Source organism: Malaclemys terrapin, chromosome 8 (genome assembly GCF_027887155.1).
Source record: "Malaclemys terrapin pileata isolate rMalTer1 chromosome 8, rMalTer1.hap1, whole genome shotgun sequence".
Classification (NCBI taxonomy): Eukaryota; Metazoa; Chordata; order Testudines; family Emydidae; genus Malaclemys; species Malaclemys terrapin.
In genome coordinates this window covers 65,298,994-65,317,824 of record NC_071512.1, presented here as the reverse complement: position 1 = coordinate 65,317,824, position 18,831 = coordinate 65,298,994, and the positions used below count along the sequence as shown (strand labels likewise).

The window sequence follows — 18,831 nt, the reverse complement described above, 5'->3', positions numbered from 1 at the left end:
TAACTCTTACATAATTGTAAATCCCTTGTTTTCAACTCCCCTACTGATGAATGGTTGTTTAATGCAGGCCTTCTTTTTTGTCACTGGAGAACTAGTAGTGGGTGACTCCCAAACTCACAACATATTTCAATAACAACCATAGAGCAAAATCTCATGACTTCATACACACTAATTATATATATAATAATCACAACCATCTATGAATAATGGACATGGAGGTTACAGGATACCACTTTGAGTTACAGTGTGTTACGCTAGGCTATCAGCTCCTTAGCAGTCACCTCTCTTGTGCAGAAACCCGAGTCTCTCTTCCTCCTGACCAGGCTGCACAGTTCCCTGCCTACATTGTAATCTCCAGCAAGCCAGACCACCTAAAAGTCCAGAGTTCACACTTTTTTCTGAAGGCTATAAACAGTGTAATTGCCTGCAGATATGTTACCACACAGCCCTTTATAAACAAGCACATTTATTCTTAAGGTGAAAGCATTACAGAAAAAATATAACAAAAACAATAAAGGAATCTACACATAGGCTAACAAGTTTATCAAAGATTACCTCCCAGCTCCAACAAGCGCTCTGGTAGGAGTCAGTGTGTAAAACCCCACTAAGGGGTTTTTCTGTGGTTACAAGTTCATAACAGCTTTTGCATTCACTTACAACTATGTATTTCAAAAGAAATCCCCTTCATGCATATTGTTTAAAAAACAAATTTTTCAATATAGTCTTTTGATCATCCGGGCCCACAACATTTGTATTTAATACAACGGACCCCAAAGATACTTACACTTAATTTAGTAAGATCTCCCAAGAATTTTCAGGAAACTGCCATATTTGTCAGAGCATCATTTCATTGCCTCTGGTACCTATTTATTTAGAGAACAAATGCTAATACTAATGCGAATACCTAGTTATTCTTGGATGTAATATCAGACAGATTTCTTCACCGAATAGTCACTGAACCAACAAAAAGTGATGCTATTTTAGACTTAGTTATGGTAAACAGTGAGGACATGGTCATACAAAATCACTTTTGCTCCAGTGATGATGAGTTGATCAACTTTACATTAAACAGAAGGATATTCAAAACCAGGCCAGTAAGTAAGATTTTTTTTCAAGGGGGCAGATTAGAGAAATTAAGGGAGCTAGTTAGTAAAGTCAACTGGACTGAAGAGCCCAAGGCCTAGTGCATGGAGGCTTTTGGGGATTTCTTTAAGTCAAAGATGCAAAAACTATCTGGAATTTGCATCCCAAGCAAGGCAGAAAAGCATGTAGGGAAAGACTCCAGACCTGCACGAACGAACAACCACCCCAAAAAGGATATTAGAAATGGAAGGAGGCAATGATCGGGGGGTGGGAGGGGGAATACATTTGGGCAGTCAAAGTACAGAGATAAAGTGAGAAGTGCCAAAATCCAAGTTGAGTTAGTCTCTGCAAAGGAAATCAAAATAAAAAAAAAATGTTCTTTAGCAATTTAAATACAAGAAGAGAATAAGAAAAGAAATGGGACTGCTACACAGTGTGGCTGGAGTAGAGATTAAGGATAACCTAGGTATGAGCCCAAAACATCTACTGGGAACATGAGGGGAAAGGGAGAAGGGCTAATGGGAATGAATGTATAGAAATGAAAAATACCACATCCAAGTTTGGAAACATAACTAAAAGAGTATAATGTTATCAGATAGGGGAGGGGGGACACACCACATAATCTTCATTCCAGAATACTGAAATAACTGGCTCACAAAAATTGCAAGTCCTGTTGCAAGAGTTTTTAATAAATGTAACAAATACAGGGTGGTACTGTATGACAGGAGAATAGCAAACAAACATAGTATCTGTATTTAAGAAAGGGAAAAAATGATCTGGACAACTATGGACCTGTTAGCCTGACCTCACTAGCATGCCAGGCTTTAGAACACATTTTGAAGGAAACAATAATTAAAGACATGGATGTAAACATAAAATGGGATGAAATGCAACATGGGTTTATTCAAGGTAGATTGTGCCAGACTAACCTGATCTATTTCTTTGATAAGATAACAAGAGAAGATAGATAAGAGAAGACAAGATAGATAAGATAGACAAGAGAAGTATGGTAGATATATATATGGACTTTAGTAAAGCATTTGATGTGGAAATATGTGGGAAATTTTGGTTAAAATGGAGAAGATGGGGATTAGTACAAGAATTGTAAGGTGCATAAAGAGCTGTCTAAAAAGGAAATGATGACAGATTGTGCTAAAAAGAGAACTGTGGGACTAGAGGGAAGGTACAAATGGAGCTGCTCAAAGATCAGTCCTAAGGCTTATTGTAGTTAATGAACTTGGCACAAAAGTAGGAGTTGTGCTAATGAAATTTGCTGATAACCCAAAGTTGGCATGCATCATCAATATAAAGGAGGATCTTCATATTTTACAGGAAGAATTAAATAACCTTATAGACTGTAGTAATAGAAATAGGATGAAATATAATAGTACAGAATGGAAGGTCAGGCACTTCAGGACTAATAAGAATTTCTGCCGTAAAGCAAGGACTCATCAGTTAGTCAGTCACAGGGTGACCATGAGCCACCAACATGATGTGGCCATGAAAAAGCAAATGAGATCATAGTATGTATCTAATGAAGTATTTCCAGTAGAAATAGGGAAGAATTCGTGCCATTGTGCAAGGCACTGGGAAGTCCTCTTCTAGAAAACTGTACACAATTCTGGTCACCCATGTTTAAGAAAAATTAATTCAAACTGGGACCAGCACAGAAGAGGGCTACTAGGATGATCCAGGGAACAAAGAGCCTGTTTTACACAATGAAACTAAGAGAGCTTGGCTTGTTTAGTCTAGCAGAAAAACAAAGGCTGAGAGGGGATATGATTTTTATCTATCTATCTAGAGGGTAAAAACCAGGGAGAAAGCTAAAGGACAAACAAAAATGTATATAAACTGGTCACAAATAAATTTAAGGTGGAAAGTAGAAGAAGGTTTCTAACCATCAGAGGAGTGACATTCCAGAGATTTTCAATAGGAATAGTGGGGGCAAACTACTTAACTAGCTATAAAATGGAACTTGGTAAATTTATGAGCAGGATTGCACAACAGGATTGATTGTGACAGTGTGGGACTAGATTCAGTGACCCAGGAGATCCCTTCCTGTCTTACATCCCTATATGTTTATTTTCTCATGAACACCTCCACACTTTCTTCACTGTTTATTAAGCCTGGAAAGCTTTTCCTTAATGAATCCACAAAACCATTATCCTTTTCCTCCTTCAAATCCCTTCAATTCTGGTGCAACAACTCTAGTTAATAAAAAAAAAAAGAAGAAAATTAACAATGGCTTGGTAGAGCAGAGGTTGAGGATAGCAGTTATTTTAAATAAAAGAAACACATATTTTTGAATGATTCATAACCATCAGGTTGTGCACACGGCTAGTCTGAGGGCTTCCTGCCCTCCCTCTGCACAAGCCAGGTGTCCATTTACCTAGGGTCTTGGTCTTCTTAGCCCACCGCAGCACTTCTCCAAATTTTCCTCTGCTTCCCTCCAAACTGCTCTCTACTCCAACACCAATCCACTCTGTTTCTACTCCTTCAAACTGTTCTCTGCTCTAACACCAATCCTCACTGCTCCAACTCCTTCCCCTGTCTGATTGAAGCAGTTTTTTTTTTTATCAGGTGACTGGCTTCAGGTGCACTAATTAAACTATAGCAAACTTTCTTCCCTCTACAGGTAATAAGGCTCCCTTCTAACCCTCTCCTGCTGCCCTTTGGCCATGCTGTATCACACCAGATACAAATCCAGAAAACTATTCTCTGTTTGAGATGTTTACTTTATACAGTACAGAAAGGCCATATTGTGAGAAGAAAAAATTTCACAGCAAATTCAATTTAGAAGTACATCAGGGCACATTTAACAACTGATGTCATTATGATACATTCTGCTAAGGACTATACCTTTTGTAGGTACTTCTGAAGTAGCTTTGCAAGCTGTACTAGGCCAAACCTGCTCATCACAGGCATAACATCTAGCCTATACATTACAGCCACTGACTGAATGCTCTGCTAACTCAGTATATCCACAGATCACTTTGAGTCCTCCTGTCAAGGCTGATTCCCCACTCTGGCACTTTGAGTGCAGAAGGTGAGGGCCTGAAAGGATTCTAAAAATTAATACTGGCCACTCCAGGCTTGTATTAAACTCCCAAGGTTACAGCTTCTCTCTGACCTTGAATGGGTAGATGCTGCCACCTCCCAAGTGCAAAAAACCCCTTTTGGGAACCCAGGAAGGCGTACTTGGGAATTCCTTCCTGTGGGGTACCCTCAAGCCCTTTCACACACACCTCTCCCCGGGGAACAGCTGAGAAAGAAAACAAAACAAATCAGCTGTTGCCACCAGCTAATCAAATAACATATGCACAAACCTCTTAGGGACACAGAAATCCAATCCTGTTCTTAAAAAAAAAAAAAAAGGTAAATTTTATTAAAAACAAAAAGAAAGAAGTACATCTGGAACTTAGGCTTTTTGCTAGGTTTAAAAAGAAACAATTATAAGGATTAAGCATCAAAATAGCTTCTTGAGGTCCAGTTTAAGGGTTACAAGCAAAACAAAAGCACCTGGGATTATCACAGAGGAGTTCAGAAACCAAAAAGAAATAAAAAAGATAATCCTAATCATGTCTTCCTAGACATTTCCTGATCTACTTACATAGATTCATAGATGGTAGGACTGAAAGGGACCTTGAGAGGTCATCGAGTCCAGTCCCCTGTCCTCTTGGCAGGACCAAATACTGTCTAGACCATCCCTGATAGACATTTATCTAATCTATTCTTAAATATCTCCAGAGATGGAGATTCCACAACCTCCCTAGGCAATTTATTCCAGTGTTTAACCACCCTGACAGTTAGGAACTTTTTCCTAATGTCCAACCTAAATCTCTGCAGTTTAAGCCCATTGCTTCTTGTCAGGGCCGGCTCTAGGATTTTTGCCGCCCAAAGCAAAAACAATTTTGGCCGCCCCCCCCTTATTTAATTACCCCGCCCCCGGCCCCGCCTCAACTCCGCCCCTTCCCCAAATCCCCTGCCCTGCCTCCTCCCCCCAGGCTCTCAAGCCTAGGAGGGAGGGGGGGGAGAAGCGGCGCCGCGCCGCGGCCACTCGGAGTCTCCCCCTCCCTCCCAGGTTTGAGAGCCTCCGAGTGGCCGTGCGAAACAGCTGATTTGCGCGCCGCTGTTCCCCCTCCCTCCCAGGCTTGAGAGCCTGGGAGGGAGGGCGAGTAGCGGTGCGTGAATCAGTTGTTTCGCGCGCCGTGGCAGCAGCAGCGGAGGTGAACTAGGGCGGCCAGGGCACATTTTTAGGGGCGGCATTCTGGTGCCAGCCATGCCGCCCCTAAAAATGTGCTGCCCCAAGCACCAGCTTGTTTTGCTGGTGCCTAGAGCCGGCCCTGCTTCTTGTTCTATCCTTAGAGGCTAAGGTGAACAAGTTTTCTCCCTGCTCCTTATGACACCCTTTTAGATACCTGAAAACTGCTATCATGTCCCCTCTCAGTCTTCTCTTTTCCAAACTAAACAAACCCAATTCTTTCAGCCTTCCTTCATAGGTCACGTTCTCAAGACCTTTAATCATTCTTGTTGCTCTTCTCTGGACCCTCTCCAATTTCTCCACATCTTTCTTGAAATGCGGTGCCCAGAACTGGACACAATACTCCAGTTGAGGCCTAACTAGAGCAGAGTAGAGCGGAAGAATGACTTCTCGTGTCTTGCTCACAACATACCTGTTAATGCATCCTAGAATCATGTTTGCTTTTTTTGCAACAGCATCACACTGTTGGCTCATATTTAGCTTGTGGTCCACTATAACCCCTAGATTCCTTTCTGCCGTACTCCCACCTAGACAGTCTCTTCCCATTCTGTATGTGTGAAACTGATTGTTCCTTCCTAAGTGGAGCACTTTGCATTTCTCTTTGTTAAACTTCATCCTGTTTACCTCAGACCATTTCTCCAATTTGTCCAGATCATTTTGAATTATGACCCTATCCTCCAAAGCAATTGCAATCCCTCCCAGTTTGGTATCGTCTGCAAACTTAATAAGCGTACTTTCTATGCCACTATCTAAGTCGTTAATGAAGATATTGAACAGAACTGGTCCCAAAACAGACCCCTGCGGACCCCCACTTGTTATACCATTCCAGCTGGGGTTTCAAATGAGTAGTTTCTAGGTATGATCTGATGATTTTCATATCTGTCCCAAAGCTTTTTTACAGCATCGCTGCTCTGTCCCCCCTCTCCGGAGAACCATAAGAGACAAACAAAGAGAAATTTTTTCCCCTATTTAAAAAGTTCTAGCCTTCCCATTGGCTCTTTTGGTCACGTGCCCACTCCCTTCCTTTTACCTATGGACTTTTTAACCCTTTATGGGTAAAGCAAGTAGAGAACAGCTACTAAGAGGGATTTTATAGCTAACTGGCTGTCTCAGTGTCCATAAAAAGGAGCTCCCCCCCTTCATTTATCACACCTCCAGACGATTAAACACTATTTGGCTGATGTAGCTTTAAGATTGACTCACAGTGTACTTCCAGTGGCTGCCAGAGCTGTAATCCCCATTTCCAGACTTGACCATAAAACCACAGGAATGTGACCAAGTGAGACTTTTTCAAACTTGTTGGAATGTAGCAACAGGCAGCTGGATAAACCATTCAAATAATTAATCATGGGGAACAAAAGCAATCCAAAATATGAGTGACAGGGAGGAGGGACCCTGAAAACTAAGCTTGATCTTTCTGGATCCCTCCCTGGAGGTTCCCAGTCTGCCTGATCCTCTTAAAGCATCAAGAGGAAAATAGCAGTAATGTATATAAACTTTGTAAAGAATGTTGGCGTCACTAGGCATAGCTACCAGGTAACTCGGGGGGGGGAGGGTGTGTGTGGAAGGCCATAAGTGCCGATGAAACCCCCCTGCTCTGGGTCTAAGTGAGCCACAGTAACTCCATCTTGTGAACTTTAACCAGCCTCCATGCTAACAGCCTAAATGCTGAAGCAGAATATGTAACGGTCAGCTTTTTTAGCAGACAGCTGCAGTTTCACTCACACTAGCAGAAGCAGTAGTGATAAGGAGGGGGAAAGGAGGAGGAGGGAGAAGCCTACTACATCTTAGCTTGCAAGGCCAAAAATAAACATGCGGACGGGAACTTTTCTAACACGCCACAATGTAATGCCTGCTGTAACTGCTGTCGGGAAGGGAGGGGTAGTAGGGGACAGAACAAAGGCTTGCACACAAACAGCTTGGAATATAAAATGGGAAACTTGCTTGTATTTGTTGTGCTTCTGATTTGAGACATGCTGGTCTCCTGAGTGCCTTTTCGAGATCTTGAATAAATTTGGTTTGCTTCTCCACCCTGGTGTGTCTATTGGTGCGAAGCACACTGGGCAACGAACCCTGTTGCTCCCTCGGGCCCTCTGGGCCGGCAACAGTTTTGGTGCCCAACATGGGGCTTGAGGCTGAAATTTAGCCTTGCCCGGATCCCTCCTGGCGGCCGACAGATTACGGCGACGCCCAACGGCCAGCTCGTACCGGTGACTTCATTGGGGGCCTCGGCGGAGACGTGGTGTGATCGACCCCGGAGGGCACAATGATGCAACGCGCTCGACTAGTGGAGAAGCAGTTGTGGCCTACACAATGGCTCTTGGAATTCCCACTATAGTAGCTCTTAAGCCCCAGCCCATTCGTCTACGCTCTCCACCCACTGGTCTCATAGGTTTTCAGCAAGCCAGTACAAGTAATCATATCTGGTTTGCCGGCATTAGTACATGTAGATTTTATATTGGTCCTGGTATAAGTCTCACTGTTCCTGTACTAAATGCCACCGGTTGGCAAACCGGCGCTACATTCTTTGCCCTTTCCCAATAAGCCACTCTACAGGACCTACAAGGTAACAATGGAAAGGCTAGTTATGGTGAAGCATTCTGGGTCTGTGGTAATAGTGCCTACAAATGGCTTCCTCATGGTTAGCATGGTAGCTGTTATAAAGGCTATCTCGCTCCTCCCCTCCGTGCTCTGACCCAGGCTCCCTCAGGTCGCCCTAGGTACTATCGATCCTTGAGAGCTACCATTGAACCCATCGGTGAGGGAGACAGGTTTGGGATGATATTCCTCCCTACTTATGGGGTGGGACGGCTAACCGAACTCTACAGGAAACTGTCTAAATTTCTCACCCAGTTTGCCAATGATACCCTGGCCATAGAAAAAGGCATAAGCTCCGAGCTGTACCAGCTTTGATTGCTGGCCCTGCAAAACCGCCATGCCCTAGATTATGTGTTAGCCTCACGGGGTGGCGTCTGTGTCCTTATTGGACAAGAGTGTTGTACCTATGTCCCAGAGTTTTCACAGGATATTAACAAGCACATCTTGTCAGCCGAACAGGCCTTGAACCAGTGGAAGGCCCAGGAAGGAGAACCCACTATTTTTGATTCCCTTTGGGGTTGGTTACCTGGTCTAGAGGGACTAGGGGAAGGCATTGTTCGCCTCCTGCTCACAGGTGTTGTGATATGTTTTGTTCTTTTTCTTTTGCTCGCTTGGTTACCTGGTCTAGGGGGACTAGGGGAAGGCATTGTTCACCTCCTGCTCACAGGTGTTGTGATATGTTTTGTTCTTTTTCTTTTGCTCGCTTGCTGTAAAGTGCTCATACATAAGATTTGTACCTCCCATTCCCCAGAAGTTCCTTTATACCCTCTCATTGATGATCCCAATTGCATGGGATTAATTAATCACATTTTATCTTTAGAGTATGAGAAAACTCTGCCAAAGGTTTGTTGAGTGTTCTCAAAGGAGGGAATTGTTGGCGTCACTTGGCATAGCTACCAGGTAACTCGGGGTGTGTGTGTGTGGAAGGCCATAAGTGCCGATGAAACCCCCCTGCTCTAGGTCTAAGTGAGCCACAGTAATTCCATCTTGTGAACTTTAACCAGCCTCCATGCTAACAGCCTAAATGCTGAAGCAGAATATGTAACGGTCAGCTTTTTTAGCAGACAGCTGCAGTTTCGCTCACACTAGCAGAAGCAGTAGTGATAAGGAGGGGGAAAGGAGGAGGAGGGAGAAGCCTACTACATCTTAGCTTGCAAGGCCAAAGATAAACATGCAGATGGGAACTTTTCTAACACGCCACAATGTAATGCCTGCTGTACTGCTGTCAGGAAGGGAGGAGTAGGGGGGAACAGAACAAAGGCTTGCACACAAACAGCTTGGAATATAAAATGGGAAACTTACTTGTATTTGTTGCGCTTCTGATTTGAGACATGCTGGTCTCCTGAGTGCCTTTTCGAGATCTTGAATAAATTTGGTTTGCTTCTCCACCCTGGTGTGTCTATTGGTGCGATGCACACTGGGCAACGAATCCTGTTGCCCCCTTGGGCCCTCTGGGCTGGCAACAAGAATGTAGTTCTAATTGCTATTTTTCACTGCAGTTTCAAGAGCCCACCGAACTAGCTCCTGTGCATTTGATGACAGCATGATTTGCGAGTTAGCTGAATCCCATCCAGATGAGATAAAACAGTGTTGTTTGAATAGGAAACCAAGTAGAAGTTGCTCAAGTTACACAACTATTGGAAGAACTTTGAGCTTAGTACTTAGTACTTATTTCCCCTGGGTCTCTTCTGTTTTGTTTTTATTTTTAAGCACTGTCATAATGCTTAAAAGCCCAGATTTCCTAGGCCCCATACTGAAGTAACTGCTGCTACCATTGAGCAACATATTTGGCGATTTTATTTCATGTGACCCTCACTCTGGTCCTTTTTGCAAGAACACTCTCCCCAGGAGTGCGGGCTCACTGATACCTCTGGCAGGTGCTCTTCAAGAGGCATTGACGGAAAGCCCAATCACTCCAGTCTTCATTTACAAACTGTTATTGTATTAACTGCAAGTAAACCCATGAAATAACTCATTTTGAGTCCCTTTCTGGCACCTTCAGCCAGATCCCAGACACCCGACCTCTAGCCTGTCAGTCTCAACTCTCCTTCCCAACTGTCCTCGCCCAACTGCCAGAATTCGAATAAATATTCTGTGGTTGCTCCCAGCAACCAAAAGGGTGTTGGGGTCCACTAGGCATAGCTACCAGGTAACTCGGGAGAGTGGAAGGCCACAAGTGCCGATGAAGCTCTTTTGCTCTGGGTCTGTGAACCACAGTGACTCCATCTTGGGAACTCTCACCTACTTCTATGCTAACTGTTTACATGCTCTGAAGTAGGTTGAAGCAGAAATGTAATGTCAGCTTTTTAGCAGATGGCTGCAGTTTCACTCACACTAGCAGAAATAATAGAGATAAGAAGCGGGGTAGTTAGTTTGCAGGCGTCTAACTCAAGGTCGCAAAGACTGAGAAAGTTTTCTCACACGCTTATGTAGAGCTTATTGTAACAGTTGTCTGGAAGGGAGGGGTAAGGGGGAACAGCCAGACAAAGAGATGTATGTAAACAGTTTGAAGTATAAAAGGTAAAAGTTATTTGTATTTGTTGCACTGGATTTGAGACATGCTGGTCTCCTAGTGCCATTTCAGAGCTCTGAAATAAACTTGGCTTGCTTTCTCCCCTCGGTGTCTTTATTGGTGCCAAGCACACCGGGCGACGGACCATTGTTGTCCCCTCAAGCCCTTTAGGGCGGGCAACAGTTTTGGCGTCCCTGGGTGGGCTCGAGGCTGAAATTTAGCCTTGCCCGGATCCCTCCTGGTGGCCAACGGATTACAGCAACGACCGACGCCCAGCGCGCACCGGTGACTTCATCGGGGGCCTCGGCGGAGACGTGGTTTGCTCGACCCCGGAGGGCACAACGGTGCAACGCACACAGACAGTGGAGAAGCAGCTGCGGGCGACGGTGAGGAACCGGTCCCGTTGATAGGGCGACGGTGACGGTGCAGAACCGGACCCTTGGATAAGGTAGGAACAGTCCAGTGGGGACTTGTCTGTTGTGACCTGGGGACGCCCAGAGTCTGCCTGTTGTGACCTGGGGATGCCCAGAGTCTCCCTTGGTATGGGGCAGGGACAGAGTACAGCCGGCAGGGTACAGTGTACACCTTTAGAATGCATTCTGGTGAACTGGAAAGTGTTTGGATCTGATCAGTTGATTAAAAGTAAATTGAAAAGGTTCTGTACAGTTGATTGGCCTCAGTACCAGCTAGAGTGCCAAGAAAGGTGGCCACCAGAAGGATCACTTAATTACAACACGATCCTTCAATTGCTTTTGTTTTGTCAGAGAACAGGTAAATGGAATGAACATCTCTATGCGTATACATTCATGGTGTTAAGAAATAGGACTGATATTTTGCTCAAGTGCCATTTGACTCCGACAGGCTCGGTAGTAACGGCTGCTAAACCCCAGAACCCTCCCACTGTTGTAATGCCAGAATCGGTGTCCCCTTCGGCTCCTCCACCCCCACAGGCTTCAGAGAGTACCCCCCCACCCCGTGGGATTGTATCCGTTGATTACTGAGAGTGTGGTAGTCCGTCCAGGAACACAAGAACGGCCAGCTCAGATAGTATCTGTCTACTCGCATGTACCTTTTAACCCTGTACATCTGGCTGCTTTTAAGGCAGAGGCAGGAGAATTCTCAACGAATCCAAGCAAGTTCATTTCTATCTTTGAAGGATGTCTAGCTAGTCATAAGCCTGACTGGGATGATTGTAATATACTTATGAGAACCCTGTTGTCTGAAGTGGAGCGGAATCAGGTCATAGCCAAAGCCAGGGAGGAGGCACAGAAAAGGCATGATAAGGATAGAGAAGGCAAGCCCTTGCTGGATGTCGATGTCCCCCTAGGGGACCCCCGGTGGAATCCAAATGAGGAGGGGGATTTGAGGCTGCTTAACTCCTATAAGGAACTGCTTATGCATGGTCTCCGACACTCAGCTGTCAGGCATGGGCTAAGCCTTATGAACTAATCCAGGACTCGAAAGAAAGTCCAGGGGTTTTCCTGCAGCGTATTCGGGATACCATCAGGCAAACTACTAGTGCAGACCCAGATGATCAGGCAACTGAGGCAATTATAAAGGGTATCTTCACCAGCCATGCGGCCCCTGATATTAAAAGGAAATTGCAGAAAAAGGAGGATTTAATGGGAATGTCTATGGCTCAGATTTTGGAGATTGCAAACAGGGCTTATAGCCTTAGAGAGGGAGAGAAGGAAAAAAGGCAAGTGAAAAGGATGGTAGCGGCGGTGCAGGCCGGCAGCAACGAAAGGCCACGGAAAGGTGAAAGGGGTCGGGGAATGAGAGGCCGTGGATGTGGACGCCCTGGCCCCCAGGTCAGGCGCCTGGGTCGTAACCAGTGTGCCATATGCCGAAAGGAGGGACACTGGAAAAATGAATGCCCTGAAAGGGAAGGTACCCCTATGATGGCAGCGAAGGATCGAGATTAGGGGTGTCAGGGGAGACGGACCATCCTACCCCCGGAACCCCGAGTAAATGTGCGGGTGGGAGATGTGGATATAGACTTTTTAATAGACTCTGGAGCAGCAAGGACCGCTGTAAACAAACCCCTACAGTTGCCAGTGGCAGGCTCCCTCACTGTGGTGGGTGCCACAGGGAAAGGAACCAAGTGCCCAGTATATGCCCCAGCGGAATGTGCCTTGGGAAACAGAACTGTATCACACAAGCTGGTTTACCTCCCTGATTGTCCTACACCACTACTAGGATGGGACCTGCTTTGTCGCTTAGGTGCCACCCTGCATTTCATTCAAGATGATATAACCCTCACTTTACCCCCTGAGAATGCTTGGATAATGATCCTTGCAGTTGAACCCTCAGCTATGCAAGCCCCAGAGTGGAGTGAGTGGGAAAAGCAGGTTTTTCCTCTAGTCTGGGCATCAGGGGTCCCAGGGAAAGCAAACCGTTAAACCCCTGTGCATATTCAGCTCCTCCCAGGAAAAAGCCCAGTGCGGATCAAACAGTATCCGATTAAAAGGGAAGCCAGAGAGGGACTACAAGAGACTATAGATCGGTTCCTGGAGTGCGGTGTACTACGGGAATGCCAGTCAGTTTGGAACACCCCCATTCTGCCCATACAGAAGCCCAATGGCACGTATCGGCTGGTCCAGGACCTCAGGGCAGTTAATAAGCGGGTTAAGACTCTGCACCCCCTGGTTCCAAATCCGTATACACTGTTGGCCTCTATAGGGGGGCAATATACCCATTTCTCAGTCCTAGATTTAAAAGATGCTTTCTTCACGATTCCAGTTGAAACCCAGTCTCAGGAGATATTCTCCTTCGAATGGGAAGACAAACGAAGGGTTAAAAAGCAGCTTTGTTGGACAGTATTGGCTCAAGGATTTAAAAATCCCCCCACTCTGTTTGGACAGGCTTTGGCCAGAGACTTGGAGGAGTGGGATAATTCAGACAGAGCCCTCCTGCTGCAATATGTAGATGACTTGTTGATTGCTGCTGTGGGTCTAATCCCTTGTCTCAGAGCTACTGTGAGTCTCCTAAACTTTATTGGACTGCGAGGATACAGGGTATCTCAAAGCAAAGCCCAAATTGCTCTTTCAGAGGTTCAATATCTGGGATTTCACATCAGGCAGGGAGAGAGACAGCTCTCAAATGAAAGGAAGGAGGCTATCTGCCAAGTGCCCATCCCCAGCAACCGTAAACAGCTTAGGGCATTCCTGGGCATGGCAGGTTTTTGCAGAATATGGATTCCAGAGTTTGGACTGTGGGCTAAACCTCTGTATGAATGTGTTAAGGGAGCGGAACATGACCCCTTTCACTGGTCCCCAAAAGCGGACAGGGCATTTAAAATCTTGAAAAGGAAGCTTATGGAAGCTCCAGCCCTGGGTTTGCCCGATATATCTAAGCCGTTCCAACTGTATGTGCATGAACGAAAAGGGGTAGCTTTGGGAATGCTTACCCAGCTATTAGGTGCCTGGAAACGTCCTGTGGCATACTTTTCTAAACAACTGGATCAAGTTTCAAAGGGATGGCCAGCCTGTTTGAGGGCGGTCGCAGCTACTGCTCTAGTGCTTGGGGAAGCTGAGAAACTGACACTGGGAGGAACTGTGCAAGTGTATGTTCCCCATATGGTCCGAGCCTTGCTGGACACTAAGGGTGGTCTTTGGCTCACACAGGCTCGGGTTGCTCGGTACCAGGCGAAGCTGTTAGAGAATCCTGAAGTCACCCTGCAGACCTGTCCCTCCCTTAATCCAGCTACACTGCTACCAGAGACAGAAAAGCAGGAACATGACTGTTTAGAAATCATAGATGTTCAGTATTCTAGCCGCCCAGTTCTAAAAGATCAGCCACTCCCAAATGCTGACTTGGAATGGTATACAGATGGAAGTAGTACTGTTGTGGATGGGCGAAGGAGGGCTGGTTATGCTATTGTGTCTCTTCATGATACTGTGGAAGCTGAGAGTTTACCGGCAGGAACATCTGCCCAGCTTGCTGAACTAGTGGCCCTGACTCGTGCACTCGAGCTGGCAAAAGACAAACGGGTTAATATCTTTACTGACTCGAAGTATGCTTTTGGGGTATTGCATGCTCACGCTGGTTTGTGGAAGCAAAGGGGAATGCTAACAGCCCAAGGCTCTCCGGTCAAGCATGGGTCTCAAATTCTCCGGCTGTTAGAAGCAGTACAACTCCCCTCAGCAGTAGCAGTGGTGCATTGCAAAGCCCATCAAAGGGAAGATCAAGATGTATCCAAGGGTAATGCCAGAGCAGACAGGGAAGCTAAGCGAGCTGCTACCCTGAAATCAGCAACTGAGGAGAATGCCCAAATGCATGCCCTCATCCCATTAGTGGGTGAGCTTGCAGCCCCTCAGTACTCCCAAGAGGACAGAAACCTGGCTGACAGTCTCGGTCTCTAGGAAAAAGAGGGATGGCTTTATTCCACAGAGGGAAAAATCCTCCTGCCCAAGGGCTTGCTTCGACCAGTGTTGCAGAAACTGCATCAAACCACACACGCAGGCAGAGAGGCTCTTACCCAGCTCATGAATAAATATTTTCTAACCTCCGGACTTAAACCCCTAGCATCACAGGTACAAGCTGAATGTTTAATCTGCCAAAAGAATAACCCTCGACCAGGAGTAGCAGTGCCACCAGCCACCCTAGAACCTACCCCAGGCCCAGGATTGGTGTGGCAAATAGACTTTACTGAGTTTCCCAGAACCCAAGGGTACAGGTACCTTCTCGTCTTAGTGGATCGATTCAGCGGATGGCCTGAGGCCTTCCCATGTCGCAACAACACTGCCAAAACAGTGGCTCTTAAGTTTGTCAAGGAAATCATTCCTCGTTTCGGCCTTCCTCAGTGGATGGAATCTGATAATGGAACACACTTCACATCTCAAATTGTTCAAAAGATATCAAGTGCTCTGCAAATCCCCTGGAAGCTCCACACACCCTGGCGACCACAAGCCAGTGGAGTAGTGGAACGCACAAATCAGACACTCAAGCGACACCTCTCAAAGGTCTGTCAGGAGGCCTCTCAAGTGGCCTGATGCCTTGCCCCTTGTGTTACTTCGCATTCGTGCTCTCCCTAAGGGTAGGATAGGGCTTAGTCCCTTCGAGATTATGTTTGGAAGAGCATGGCCTATGAATGGTACCCCAGTTCTGGCAGGGGAATGGGAAGTGGGGTGTGGTTTCTTGTCTCAGTACATGTGCTCTCTGTCTGCTGTTCTTTCTTCTCTTCACAGGTACACCAAAGATTCACAGCATCTTCTGCTGGATACTCCGGTCCACTCCCTGCAGCCTGGTGACTCCGTTCTCGTACGGACCTGGAAGGACGAGCCTCTCCAAGAGAAGTGGAAAGGACCCCACACCGTCCTGCTTGTCACCCATACAGCGGCAAAGGTCGAAGGACACAAGAACTGGATTCATCACTCTCAACTGAAAGCAGTGCCCACTCCTAAACAGTGGACTGTCCAGCCTGCGGAGAAGACTGCCAACGACGATTTGGGACTTAAGCTGTTATTCAAAAGACAGTAAGGGTCACTGGGAATGCGTTGTGATCTTTCTGAATAGCCACAGCATACTCCCCGCGAGAACCCTGAGCATTGGTTTTATTTTCTCACAGAAGGCCAACCCGGCCTATGTATTTGGTCTTGTTATTTTTTGACTTGTTTAGTGTCAACAATTCTTCTTATCTTCTGGGCATTTGGGTTGTTGTAATTGTCTGTGCCCTTATTGGAAAAGAGTGTTGTACCTATGTCCCAGAGTTTTCACAGGACATTAACAAGCACATCTTGTCAGCTGAACGGGCCTTTAACCAGTGGAAGGCCCAGGAAAGAGAACCCACTATTTTGGATTCCCTTTGGGGTTGGATACCTGGTTTAGGAGAACTAGGGGTATAGGGGGAAGCATTGTTCGCATCTTGCTCACAGGTGTTGTGGTATGTTTTGTTCTTGTTCTTTTGCTCATTTGCTGTAAAGTGCTCATACGTAAGATTTGTACCTCCCATACCCCAGAAGTTCCCTTATACCCTCTCATTGATAATCCTGATTGCATGGAGCTTAATCGCATTTTGTCTTTAGAGTATGAGAAAACTCTGACAAAGGTTTGTTGAGTGTTCTCAAAGGAGGGATTGTTGGGGTCCACTAGGCATAGCTACCAGGTAACTCGGGAGAGTGGAAGGCCACAAGTGCCGATGAAGCTCTTTTGCTCTGGGTCTGTGAACCACAGTGACTCCATCTTGGGAACTCTCACCTACTTCTATGCTAACTGTTTACATGCTCTGAAGTAGGTTGAAGCAGAAATGTAATGTCAGCTTTTTAGCAGATGGCTGCAGTTTCACTCACACTAGCAGAAATAATAGAGATAAGAAGCGGGGTAGTTAGTTTGCAGGCGTCTAACTCAAGGTCGCAAAGACTGAGAAAGTTTTCTCACACGCTTATGTAGAGCTTATTGTAACAGTTGTCTGGAAGGGAGGGGTAAGGGGGAACAGCCAGACAAAGAGATGTATGTAAACAGTTTGAAGTATAAAAGGTAAAAGTTATTTGTATTTGTTGCACTGGATTTGAGACATGCTGGTCTCCTAGTGCCATTTCAGAGCTCTGAAATAAACTTGGCTTGCTTTCTCCCCTCGGTATCTTTATTGGTGCCAAGCACACCGGGCGACGGACCATTGTTGTCCCCTCGAGCCCTTTAGGGCGGGCAACAAGGGCCTTTACAGAGTCCTCAACTGTGATATAACTGTCATGTCCAATCCCAGGTTTTACTTCCCTTGCAAACCTGTATATAAATAGCTTTAATTTACCACATTACTTCATATTGTCCAGAAGGACTATATCATCTTTGTCAGTGTTCTTTATTAAAAGGGCATAATCCTGTATAGGGTAAATAAATGGTAAAGGAAGTTGAGGTGATTAGCTAGGAAAGCCAAGCTTCTAACCTTTCTAGACCATTGTATGGCACTGGAAACAATGGTATTCAGGTGATGGAATAGAAGTTGGGACGCCTTACCTCAAAGCTTCTCCTGATGAAGAAGCTAGTCTATTTGATTCACCAAGGCCCTCAATAGCAGAAAGAGCAATATCTGGGAGCCAGCAGTTAATTTGCTAAAGCTGGTACATGTTATTTCAAATACTAGATTTGCTACCAGTGGAGATACTTCTCCATTGTGAAGAAAGATGGCAAACTCTAGTCTCTAGTTATTGGTAGACTGTACTTTAATTATATTTATATATTTTTAGAAAGGGTTAAATTGTTTCTGTAAGGAACACCATCCCACGAAGCACTTCTAGAAGTGATGTATCTCACAACAACAATGCCTCCAGGAGTGCAGGGGGAACACAGGCCCTTTATCACCCTTTGGCAGGACACAGCACATGCTGCCCATCCTGCACAGTGCCAGCTCTGCTGGCTGATGTAGGGGGGGGGGTGGCATGTAGGTCATGGCTACAGTCTCACCCCTTCTGGGGATTCTGGCACATCAAGAGCTCTAGATTCCTGTAGTTCTTCTATTTATGTTCGAGACTTGCTGTAATACAATAGGGTAGGTGGAGACTATGTATACCCTTCTCCACACAAAAGCGTAGGGTTGGACACAATAAACCCACTATTAACTGCGGAAATTGAAATGTTTGCTGTAACAGTATTTGTGTAACCTTTGAAATTTTAAAATAAACTACAAAAATATTTTACAGAAAATATTTCAATGTTTTGCTCGTCAGTGGTAGATAGAAGAATTCCCTGGAATGACTCACATTGGTGAGGAATTGTGCTGTGGTGAGGAATCAGATGGCACTGTATGGTGGGTGGGAGCTCCCTGAATCACCAATAGACCATGATTTGGGATGCTTACAGAGTCCTTCCCCCATTTGTGGTATACAAGTAATTCTCCAAACAAGAACAATAAGGTTCTTTCCCCTCTTCCTTTCCTGGCAGAGAGAGAATCAGAATAAAAGAAAAAAGACAAAAGGTGGGCAGTCTCTTGGTCACCCCTTTGGGGTTCAGCTTATCTGCAGGTTCTAGTGTCCTTGATCAGGGTTAGCGCCTGCCTTTAGTCCCGCCATCTGGTAACCCCCACATCATACCTAGCCGATAGTTTTAGGGGTGGCAGAATCCGTGACTGTTTTTCTCTTTGCTGATCTGTCCCTGTAGTCATCAGTGTTCAAAGTACAGCAGTCTTCTCTCTAATCACGGCTCCTTCCTATGGAAAGGCTTTCCCTTTTTAAGCTTCCTCTCTTCAAGCAAAGCAAGTCATACTGGTTAGTGCTGGCTGAGCCTGTAAGAGCTCGCTAGCCTCCTCTCTATTAGAGTGAGAGTGTGCCCCCTCACACATTGGAAAATAATAAAAGATTGAATTTGCCAGAAGCACTAAAGGTATAAAAGAAAATAGTTACAAACATTTCCAGTTTAACTGTTTATAATAATAGTCATTGTT

At 45.5% G+C, this 18,831-nt stretch overlaps 1 long non-coding RNA gene across 1 annotated transcript; it reads left to right on the top strand.

Moving 5' to 3' along the window:
• The first annotated feature begins 10,069 nt into the window (after window positions 1–10,069).
• Window positions 10,070–17,025, top strand: LOC128842594 (uncharacterized). Its single transcript, XR_008446031.1, has 2 exons — window positions 10,070–10,902; window positions 15,644–17,025. It is a non-coding gene; the product is annotated as an uncharacterized LOC128842594 (long non-coding RNA).
• The last annotated feature ends 1,806 nt before the right edge of the window (window positions 17,026–18,831 follow it).